Consider the following 12229-nt stretch of genomic DNA (forward strand, 5'->3'; position numbering starts at 1 on the left):
AACTTACTTTTGTCTTGCTCAGACATATTTTTGTTTAAAGTATAAACCTATCCAAAAAAGTCTTGCTCATTGTCAAGTTCCAGAATTGAATGGATTTGTTCTTCACTATGTAAATCCCTTATTTAACAGTAAAGCAAATATAGAAAAGTCAATGGAACTTAGAATTTAAATAATGAAAAGTTAAGTAAACAGTTACAGTTAGCAGACTAACATGAACACTACTCCATTGAGTTATGGATTATTTTTCTCATAGATTTTTTTAAAACTTATAATTTTATTTGTATATAATCAACTAAAATTATTAATGAATGCTAACAATATTCCTCTGTTACACAGCTTGGACAGATGAAGAGGCTAAATGCTTTTGCAAAAGGTAATAATGTCTATATTTAAAATTAACAGGGCCAAGATGAGAACTCATTTATTATTCAGTATTTGGTGGTCCTCATATGCTCATTTAGACACTATCATAGGGCTTCTGTTTATTCATCAGTAGAAAGCCATAAGAATATTTTTCAAATAATATTTTTGGGTTTTATTTTGCTTTATAAAATGAATTTGAATATATGCATCTGAACAGCTGCAGAATTACATTGGTTTGATAACCCCTGAATCAGGAAATTTTCTCAGCTGCAAGACAGACAGGAGAGGCAAAATTACACCTGAGGGGGAAATTGCCTTATAGTTATTCCCTTCAACTGAGAAAGCAGAAACACAGGCTTGGGGTCTGGTTTTGGTTAGTGAATACAGACTATGGCTGTAAAGACAGATACAATCTCTTTTCCACTAGCCTTCTCACTCAAGAAATAAATTAAAAAGAGCCTAATCCCAGCCAAAGAGACAAAAGCCCACATATTGCATGATGATTCTCTCCAGCCACTGGATTATAAGCATTTTGGGTGGGACCCATTTTCCTTGGACTTTCTTGTCTATTTTTTGTCAAATGAAAGATGAAAAGAATTCACAATCTCATGTCAGTAAATTATTTAATTCAGGTCAGAAGAGAATATTTCACAACTGTTCTTATGTCTGCAAAAGGTGATTAACTTAACTGGAAAGCCTGAGTCTAATGTAAGTGAGAACTGGCACACCAACATTACAACTTCCTGACTTTTGGGCATATAATCCATAGCAATTATTTTTTTTATTAATCAATTAGGATTCACTGCATGGATTGGTTAGCAGGGGAGGTACTGCTTTGTTGGAGGGCATGGCTGCAGGTGGTCCAGCAGCAAAGTCTTGAGATGCTCCTGCTCTGTGTCTTAGTGCTGAGTAGAGGAGCTCTCTGGCTGAGCACATTGGGGGGCATAGCCTGAAACTCATGAAGAGCAGAAATAAAACATAAAGTCATTCCCTGCAGAGTCAGGAAAAAAGGCACTAATTATCACTATGGAGAGACCTGCCAAGCCATCAGTTGGATAGTGCACCAAGAAAGGGTGGAGAAGGAGTCAGGGGTGAAATAACTTGTTGGGGATGGGGATTACAAAACTGCAACCCATATTAAGCAGAGACCCATGTCTGGATACTACCTAGAGAAAAGATTTGGTGACTGAAAGGTAAAAGTATTGAATTATCCTAGAAGGTAAATATAGGAGTACCATTTTTGGTGTTCATGAGCATTTGTTGCGTGTTTAATTCTTCAATTCCTCAAAGTACTCCCTGAAGCACATCTTATCACAGTTTCAGTAATGGGATCTTAATGGTTTTATTTCACTTTTCTAAATTCTTGGTGTCTTTCTTGTGAATTTCAGGTTCTACAGGACTTAATAAGCATTTGCTGTTTCTTCATTGTCTGTGGTGATATTGTTTACTGACAAGTCAGCATTGTTAGTACAGAGGTTTATTTTTTTTAAAATTACATTGCAAATCTGTTCGTGACTGAGCTACCTGATGGTGTAAGGTATACATTGTCTCTAAATCTCCTTTCACCACCTTTCAGAAAGCCCATAAATGTAGAAGAAATAGTTAAAATATCCTGACAGGATGCTATCCTGTTATTCTTGGCAAAAATAATTAATTTTTTGAATGTATTTGAGAGTAAATGCTAGATAGATGATACATATAGACTGAAAGGTTTGAGGACTGTTGTTTATGGTTAAAAAAAAAGTGCTGCAGGACGTGGGACAGCTGGAGAATTGTTTTGGACTTTTTTTCTTGGGTTTGGTTTATCTTTCCATTATTTTTCCCAAGGCTGTGTTTTCAACTCTTAAAAACCAAAAAACTTGGAATACTTTAGCATTTGGAAAAGGGGCTAATTTTCATCTGGTTAAAGATGAAACAAATAACAAAAAAAAATCTTATATTTACTCCTAGAGTACTGCAATATGTGGAAATGAATACATCTGTTAAGGGGTATGGATATAAAAAATATTTTTGAAAGCATATGGTGTTAGAAAATTGGCAACTAACTGAAAACATAGTGGTCTTCTGAGCGAAGGTAGTTCTGGTTTTTGTTATTAGGGACTAGTAGTCGTCCAGCCTCGGTTTCATTCCTGTGTGCTCTTTATCTGGCCTCCAGCACCAAATCAGAGCTTTCCCGGACCATCAGAAATCAGAACTTTTCCCAGACCATGCTTCCTCCAAATGCTTTCCACAAAATGCCTGTCTGCCTTCTGATATAAGCATGCACACTAAATGATTGCAAACAGAATTAAGAAATTGTTTCATTTATATTATTTTACTCACATTGGCAGGAATTTTATTGAGTTTTATAAGAGTGGGGGAGAGTTTGAATCTTCAGCAATGTTCTTGAAAATCAGAGACCTTTTTTACTTTTTCAGGTAAAAATTAAAAACCACTCCTTTATCCTTCCTGACTTTTTGCTAAAAGCTGCTTGAGTGAAACAGGGTATAAAGGGCATAATGATGGGTAAACATTCAGGATTTCCAGTCAGAATAATACTAGAAATTGCCTAATGGAAAATAATTTGGAAATGTGTTTTCCTGTTATTCATTTTATTTCATGTTGTCTTTTATGTTATTTATGTTTTCAATTATTTTAAAACTGCTGTTTCATTCATATATGCTTACGTTGCTTAATCTGTTACACATGAATATAAGTAAACATATTTTGGATTATTCCACACCAATATCTGGGAAGCTGATGAAAAGGTTTTATGCATTTTTATAAAAAATTAGAGGTTAGAAAATTACCTTTTTTATTTTTTAATCAAAATAATGAGTGCCATGCCATTAGGTAAGACAAAGACATACCTGGAATACTATTTACAGATCTTGTAATTAATTTTGATAAAAGCGATTAAAGAGAGGTTAAGACTAGATTCCGGAGAGATTGATAGGACATATAGAGACAATGCTAAAAGAGTGCATTAAAAATATTGCTTCTTTGATTTGGTACAAGAAAGCTTGAAGAAGAACAAAATTGCTTCCCACAAATGTTATTGAATAGTTTACTTAAGTGGCTCTGAAAAGGAACTGTGTTGTGCTTATGTGGGGATTACATTATGCACATGTCAGTGAAAGCAGTAAAAACATCCAAGCTCCTTGTCCAGTACCTATTTTCTGTAAATTTAATTAACCTCTATAGTGACTATGCACTTACTTTTGCTGTTTTGTTCTGTACCTTACTCCTCCTTTCTCTGAGGAAGGTATGTGTTGGATTGAAAACAAACCAGTGGGAGATCACAAGTCCAGATTGAAATAAAAAAAAAAAAGTGAAATAATACAAGGAAAAGCACTGACAAGGTCAGATCCAACCTGACACCCTGTTAGGGTGGTGGTAGCAGTCCAACTAAAGTAGTTCAGTTCAAGCTGTGATCCTGTGAAGGTCTAGTCTCTAGCTGAAGGTCCAGTGGTAGCTCTTGTACTCTGGGAACCCAGTAGACAGGGCTAGCTCAGGCAGTTCCAAGGCCAGGTTATATCCAGGTGGGAACACCTGGCTCCTCCCTCCTGGGCAGAGCATCCCACAATGGGATGAGATAAATCCATGAGTCATGTGGTGGGTCCCTGATGGCCCATTGCCTGTCGTCCGGAGTGGGTCATTAGCAGGTGATAACAGCTAACGGCTCACAGCTGGTGGTAATAGAATACTTAACTACACCTATATTGCAACCTAGGACAAGGTACTGCCCTTATTATAATATATTTGTGTTTTGGGTACTCACTCTCCTATGACTTGAAACTAGGAAATATTCCTAAGATTTACTCTATTTACTTTACTTCCGTCAACAATGATTCCTTTTCACTGTTCTATGGAAGCTGAACAAAGCCTTCTATGCAAATACTGTGCATTTTCCCAAGTATAAACTATAAGTATTTGACTGATTCTAAGCCTATAATGAGTGTTCATAAATAAATCATATGAAACAATTTTCTTAGTAATAAAAAACCTGATATCTGCCCATCTTTATAAAGTCATGGTATTATTGTTATTCTCTTTTTGTTTAGATAAAAACAGTTCCGAAGTCTTCAAAAGATGTAAGATGTTGAGGACCTGTTTGTCTCACCTGAAGACTTGTTCATTAGCATCTAATAACATCTGAAATCCTGCTCCTCTGAAATTATTGAATGTAAAGAAGGTGGGATATGTGTAATATATGTGTAATTCCATTTTAATTTAACTTTTTTTTTAAATTTAACTGTGTGTTTTTTAGAGTCAGAATTTTTACCATTAAAAATAGATGTTCATTATTTTATAAACTGCAGTTTAAAGTCATCCGTGTTTGTTACATGTGCTTCTTGCAATTGCAATGTTGTAGTGATTTTTGTTCAATAATTTATAAAAAAAGTACAGCTGAAGCACCCTTCAACTTTATGATACCAACAAATTAAAATGTGCTCAGGAAAGAATGTAATGCTCAAATCTTTTCTAAAGTGTTGACACAGAACTTTGGGAAGGAATCAGAACCTATAATCTAAATCTAATATTGTGGTGTAGAAATCATGTTTTTTATGATATTGAAGTACCATTAAATATATAGTTAATCTTCAGTAATTCACTGAAAATAGAGATATTTTGTGCCCTACCGTGTTATCAGTATAAGTCAGAAAAGTTTATGTATTGCACAGTACAGGTTTAGCCACTCTTCTAAATTAATATTGACTCCATAGTTTGAAATTTCTATTTTTTTGGGAGAGAGATAACATTGTACTTTTTAGTACTGTTCAATACAATTTCTCTAGTGTGTTAGTATTGAGATTTCAATTTGAACCTCCACAGTGTTGCTAAAAAGAGAACACAAACCTAAAAGAGCTACTGACACTGGCAGAGTAAATTCCTCTTACGGTCTTGATGTACTTTTCAAGTGACTTTAGAGAAATCAAGATAAGAACCAATGAAAATGTAACAATGCCAAAATGACACACTGTAATCTCTATATAGATATTCAGTTTCACAAATGGTAAAACTCTCTTTCCTGGATGAGAAAGAGAACTCTGAAAAAATGAGCGCAAAATATATAGCCTTTTTTTTTCATTTTTTAATTCCTTTTTTTAATGACAAATAGGAGAGGAAAGCCTTCTGGCAGTATGATGTATTTAAAAAGTGTCAATAATGAGCAGTTAGCCCTGTTTATAGAAAGAAATTCATTTTGAGACAAGAAAAGTAGATAAAGATTGTTTAAATTAATTTCTAGGAGTGAATAAATTCGCCTGTCTTACAGAGAATTGAATGCCCTCCTGAAGTTTGTGTCTGAGTAATCCATGAGCAACAAGACCAGTTCATGTTACACAGAGAGGAATGGAAGAAGAATTAAAACTCTTGGGAAAGTTAGATTTTTAATCAAGTCAGAAAGGAAACTTAAGGTCAAAAAGAAAATTCACACTTAAAATATCACACCACAAAACCGACCATTAAGACATTAATTTCTTTTTGCCATAATTTACTACAGTAAGGAAAACAGCACCACCAAAGATTATTACTCGGTTACACAGCTCCAGTATTATAATTTGCTATGTTTTTCTGTGTTTTTACATCCATTAGGAATACCAGAAATCACACTATGAGAACACAAAACTGCTGTGAACTTCTGCAAAAACGTGGGCAGAGCTTGGTGGGGTTGGAGAATTTGTAAACTCATCTTATGCTCCAGTATGACAGCATCCTGATCCAGGATAAAATGGTGTGCAAAGGTGATTTTTCAGTTCCTGTTCTGAACTCTGCATCCCAAACTATTTACTGACAATTCTTTTTCTCCATGTTGAAACATACACATTCTCTATCCTGTCCAGACACTCACAGGAGCTCTCCCATGGAGAAGTAATGACAGAATGACCTTTCCTTATGCATAGGTAATTTTTCTTCTTGACCTTTCTGTGGTTATTACCTTGACCTGTTCTGTTCTCTTATGAAGACAAGATGTCTAAGTCATAGTTTTCTTCTCAAAATGGTTGCATTTTCTGATCACTTTTGTTACTCTTTCTCTCTCACTTATCACAGAGTAAGCCTACTACACTGGACTTTCCAAAGGCATAACTGGCATTCATAGCAGATAAGTTAGGAGAAAAAAGATATATATGTATACATATATATATGTACACATAAAGACTCTTTAGTATTTCTTGTAACAATATCTACTGAATTCCTGTATGGCTACTGAGCCATGGACTAGCAGCTTCCAAAAGACATTAATTTAGATCTTTACTAACAGCACAAGCTTTTCGCCACTCGGGAGCTCAGTGCCAAAATTCTCATTGATACCAATAGGACTCAGGGACAGGCACGACTTTTTAGAATGGGTATCTTAATTTACAAGTTTTTGTTTCTGCTCCTGCATTTGCCCAAGGGCTATATTTTATGTACAGTTTTTATTGTTCTCACTTAAGGCTGCTGACATGGTGGATAGTATTTTACGTCATCTCTGACCCAAACTGATGGACAGCAGTCTCTGTTCATGAATGGTTCTAGAACTGTTTTTATGGGAAAAGAGAAGTAACATTGTTGACATGGAATTATGATTAAGCTTAAAACAAAAGACTCTATTTCATCAAATATCACCTAGAAACTTTTCTGACTTTACAAGTTCCAGCTGAAAATGACAAAGACATCCAGACTAGTAGTTTCAAACTTAATTGTTTTGTCTGTTTGCATAATGCATGTATTGGCAACCCAGCTGGAAGGAAGGAAATAAGTGTCACTTTCTATCCTAAAGCTGGAAAGGAAAGCAAATGCAGTTGAGTGCTGTATATACTTGTCTGTTATAAAAAAAATTTGTTTCCTCCTTTTTCTTTTTTCTTTTTTCTTTTTTCTTTTTTTTTTTTCTGTAAAGCATCCATTCTATGTATTGTGCTGACCACATATAAACTTTCCTATTTGTATCCACTATGTACCAAGCTAGCCTACTGCTTTGGGATATTTAGGGAAACAGACAGAATGTGAGCTAGTAAGACAATGAGATTCATCTCTTGTTTCACTCTCGGTCTTAATTTTTCTCTTTTGATGACAAAGAATAACCTAGACAAATAGATTTGGTGTCTAAGCCTGTAGTATAGATGTCTGAATTTAGTTTTTCTTTCTAAATACTTGGAGAGTTTAGGGTAGGACTCAGTGCCTGAGTAGGCAGAAAGAAATTCTGCTGCATGGGGGTGGCACTTGGCTTAGGAATTGATACTCAAGGCAAAGAAGTTGCTGATTTAGGCATCTCCAGCCTGAGAGTGTTGAAGGGATCTTTCTAGATCCCTTTCCTCAATCCAGGCATTAGTTTTTACCTAAATCTCATCTTCAGTGTATACTTGAAATCATACCTATGGCCTTGTTATCACTGCTGTAGAATGGAGATTAAATTTAACAACATAGATAGAAATATTGTCAGTTTAACCTGCTATAAATCAGTGTAACTGTACATAAATTGGCCAAATCTTTGCTGATTTCCATCCAAAAACAATCTATCATGCTAAATTTAGTTGAAGTTTAGTGAGTTCTGTTGAATTGATAACTGTAACATGGTAGTTGCTGTGATTTGTGTGATATGTAGATGTTTCCAGTATACTTACCACCAATTAAATGCAATGTAACCCTGTTTTTTTTTTTTTTTTTTGCAAATGCGCAAGAGATGTTGAATTTTTGTTTGTTTGCTTTGTTGAGAAAACAAAGTATTTATCACTGGTTCTGGAATGTAAGCTGGTTGTTATTGTTTTACATCTGCTGAAGAAAATCGAGGTTTCATTTCATACATTAAGCTGGGTGAATCAGATTGCATATGACACCTCTCCTGTGTGACAAATGGGTTTGTAAAGTATTACTTGCAGAGCATAATGGTAATTTGTCTACTTGGTGGCTGTAACAAACGCATTACATTTTTGTTTAACGGTTATAATTCATCATTTCAATACACAGAATACTTTATTTCTCAACAGGGGATAAATAGGATGTCAACATTAAAGTTACATTTGCTTCCCAAAAACAGCACTACTAATTCATTCTTGTGTTTTCCCATAAGTAGTAGCCAGGCTGAGTCTTTGGGATTGCATTTTTAAAATCAGTCAAAAAATTATACTGAGGAAAGAACCATGCTGCATGACTGCTCCATGCTCATTTGAGTTAAGTGTAGCAGTATGGGGAGATATCATAGGACACTTTTATTTTTGTCTATTTGAGATGGAAATCGTGACTGCTTTATCTACATTTGCTGATATGGGCTTGGAGAATGTTTATATGTCTAAGTAAATCTGAGTTATTGAATCTCTTCTTCTCTCCACAACTCCTTAGAAAGTTTTGCTTGTCTGTATCAGCTTCAAAAAAGAAAAAAAATCCTTAGATTCAGAAGACCTTTACAAATACAACAGTGCAACCAGAGAGAAAAATATTCTCACTTTGCATGAAATATCTACAATAGAAAGTCTCAATAACAATATTTAAGATAAATCTACACATACCCATGGTGGCTTTTTTGTGCTGGACATGTAAGAAATGTTATCAACATAACCTTTCATATAAAACAAATATATGGTAATCATTAATAACCTTATTTAATGTTACTCTGAGACAACTTCAGCTGGACTGTAAGAGTTCAACAGGTTTATCACAGCACTGGCCATTTCTATATAAGTGAGTTATTAAGAGTTACAGAATTCTGAAGAGGATCTTACAGATTAGAAAATAAGAAGTAGATTAAGTATTTCTTCAGAAGCAGTTATGTCTTTAATCTTAAAGACAGAAATCTAGGTTTTCTTTTTGTGTTTGGTGTAGAACGTAAAACCACATTCCTTCAGGACACGTTGCTGAGGAAAGCCGGCAGTGCATCTCCTGGGTGTGGTGCCGAAGGACAGCGCCCATGTGGCTGAGCCCAGCAGGACTGGGGCGATGTGGAACCATCACCCATGAGGGACCATTTCTCCCAACACCAACATGGAAGAGCATAAGAAGTGATGTTGAAGGCACCTGTGCAGAACTGAGCTTGGTTTGCTTTCTTGAAATCCATGGTAGCAATTCTGCTGACCTCCTTTTTCATGACAATAAAAATTTTAAGTTCAACCATTTCATGATCACAGTAACCAAGATAGTCATCTTGTTATAAATGACCCAGACCACAAGAGGGAATGAGTTATAAAGATTTTATTGAGAACAAAAAAAAGTTTTGCAAAGCAAAAGGGACAGTGCTGGGCTCATCGCCAAATGCTAGAGGCGTGCTCAAAATAGGGTGATCCTGCCTTTTATACCTTTGGTGTTGCATCAGCTTTATGCATATTTATCTTTTTGTTTTAAATACTCCTGCCCCAGGAGAGGTTTAACCACTCCTTTCAGTGCTGGCTCAGTCTCATCACTGTGGTATTGGGGTCCTCACTGGATGAAGTCTTACTCCTTTTATGGTTGTGCCTTGAGGGTTTTGGTCAGCAAGAGTTTGTCCAATGCAAACTCATAAAACCCACATTAAAACATACAAAACCACACTTTTTGGTGAAAGCCAACTTTACAAATGAGCTATTGCAATGACATTAACTATTCTGTAACATGTACTGTCTTCTAGTTTTCGTCAAAACAAACATTGTCATATTTAATATTAAACCATATAACACTATCAGAAAGCCAATTCCATTAACTTGTTTATCACAATCTACAATCACATAACACAAGTGTCCTCCATTCAAAAATAAGTGGCATCTTTCATAGCTGACTTACTTGTGACAAGAAATTTTCTTCAGCAAACTTTAAGAATTTCCTAGATTTGTTCATCACAGCAATATTCTCTGTCAATGTCTGAGAAGTTGAAATCTCCCATGACAAGAGCTTCTTATTCAGAGATTTTTCCTATAGTTGTCTATAAAAAGCTCATCCTAGTTGGGTCATCAATAGTAAATAAACACTATAACATCTCCTTTTATTTTTCATCCCTCTAATCCTTACTCAGCATTTTTCAAACACATCAACCCTAACTGTTAGCACTGTGCAGTCAATTATCTCCCCCATTGACAGTGAAACTCCTCCATTTCACCTGTCCTGCCAATTATGCAACATTAACCAACTGTATAAAAGTGCTCTATTTCATAAAAAATTATTTTTTTTTCTCTTTTCACACTGTAAATATTTTTTTATAAATCTACAATTATTATTTCTCCACAGGTGGCTTTTAATAAAGGTAAAAATGTTTTATTGATAAAGAAAATGAAATGTTTTAAAAAGAGTAAGATTTCTAGTCTATTTCCCCTTACCCATATGCTGGGCCCTCATAATTTTTGCTCCTTGTTCCCACAAAGCAAACAAAAGGACCTTATTAGATGCTTAGATGCTGCAAGTAAAGTTATTTATAAATGCTTATAAAAAGAATATGTAAAATAATTTAATTCTGAAAAGAAATATGAGATTAACCTCATGAACAGGAAGGTCATGATTTACTCTTAGAGTAAATCTTTTTAGAGCATCCAGTGCTGTATCAAAAGTCTCATAACAGCATGAATGATGATCTGATATAAATGCATTCTGTTAGTTGAAATCCTTTCTGAAATACATGGTGGGTTTTCATTGTACTGTCAGGCTTTATGTAAAATTTTATATTTTGTTTATTCATGTTTTTTTAACTTTATGCTAGATCAGGTATCGGTTGTCCACTTACTGTTGACAATAAGAAGTCTTTTGTCAACTGTATAAACTCTGGCTATTTCAACAGAAGCAGTGCAGACCAAATGTGTTTAAATGATGTATGCTGTTTGCTGGAGTGTTTCAACAGTTATACAATTAACAATTGTGGAAGAAATTTGAGACAGCCCCTGCTCTGTGACATCAGTAAATTTATCTCAAATCTATTATGTTATATTAGCATAAGTTTCTGCAGAATTAAATTTTAATATGCCGCAATCAGTGTCAAGGACAATATAACTTCATATAGCAGCCAATCTGAGAGTGGAAATGGCTTCATATAAAATTGCTAAATATATGTCTTGGTTTGAGACAACTATATGGGGTAGACACTCCAAAATGAGTTACCACCCCTTTCAGTTTTAACCACTCCCATTTCACCAAAAAGGAGAGAGGAATATGGGAAGACATAAATAAAAAAATCAAACCAGTTTACTAAAAATTGAGCAGCAACAAGCAAAATAACAATAATAATCACTAGATAAAAAGGTGCTCAATCCTGCAGAGTCCCCAGGAATGAAGAAAACAAAATGGCAGAGAAAGCTCTCCTCTCAAGATAGCTCCCTCTGCAGACAGCGCCATGGCCTGAGAGACAAAGGCAGAATGGCCGACAAGGCCCCGTGTGCCCACGGTGTGTGGAGAGAGAGAACAGGGAAACACAGCACAGCAACTGTCCTGCTGCATATAGGTATTTGTGAAATCTGCCCTGATGTAGCCTAGGTCTGCAAACTCCAACTTCCTGGAGACCTAAGCCAGGCAAGGAGCTGGGAGAGAAACAGAAGAAGGTTTCTGCCTTGTGCTCTCTCAGTTTCCTGGTAACAATGAAAGAGCAAAGGCCAGAGGCTTCATCATCTGCAACCCCGAATCTTAAAAAAGACCCTGGCACCCCCAGTCTCCCAAACCTGGGACTAGACACCACAGCTCCACTCGTGGCCCCAGGTCTTTGCAGGAACAGTGACAATTTTGGGTCATATGATGTCACACAGATGCGGAATATAAGACACATTTTTGGGTTACCCAAGACAATATATCAAACTAGAAAATGTGTAACAGTTTCATGTGTAGCAGTTTCATGTGTATGTCTTCATTCACATTTGTTGGGGAACAATAAAAAAATCTATTACATATGATCAAGAAAGAAGGTAAAAGGTCTTTAAGAAAAAAAAGCAACAATTTTGTCTTAATAGTGCCTGTCACTCCA

The sequence above is a fragment of the Lichenostomus cassidix genome, chromosome 1 (genome assembly GCF_008360975.1).
Source record: "Lichenostomus cassidix isolate B80296 chromosome 1, HeHo_3.0, whole genome shotgun sequence".
Taxonomy (NCBI): Eukaryota; Metazoa; Chordata; class Aves; order Passeriformes; family Meliphagidae; genus Lichenostomus; species Lichenostomus cassidix.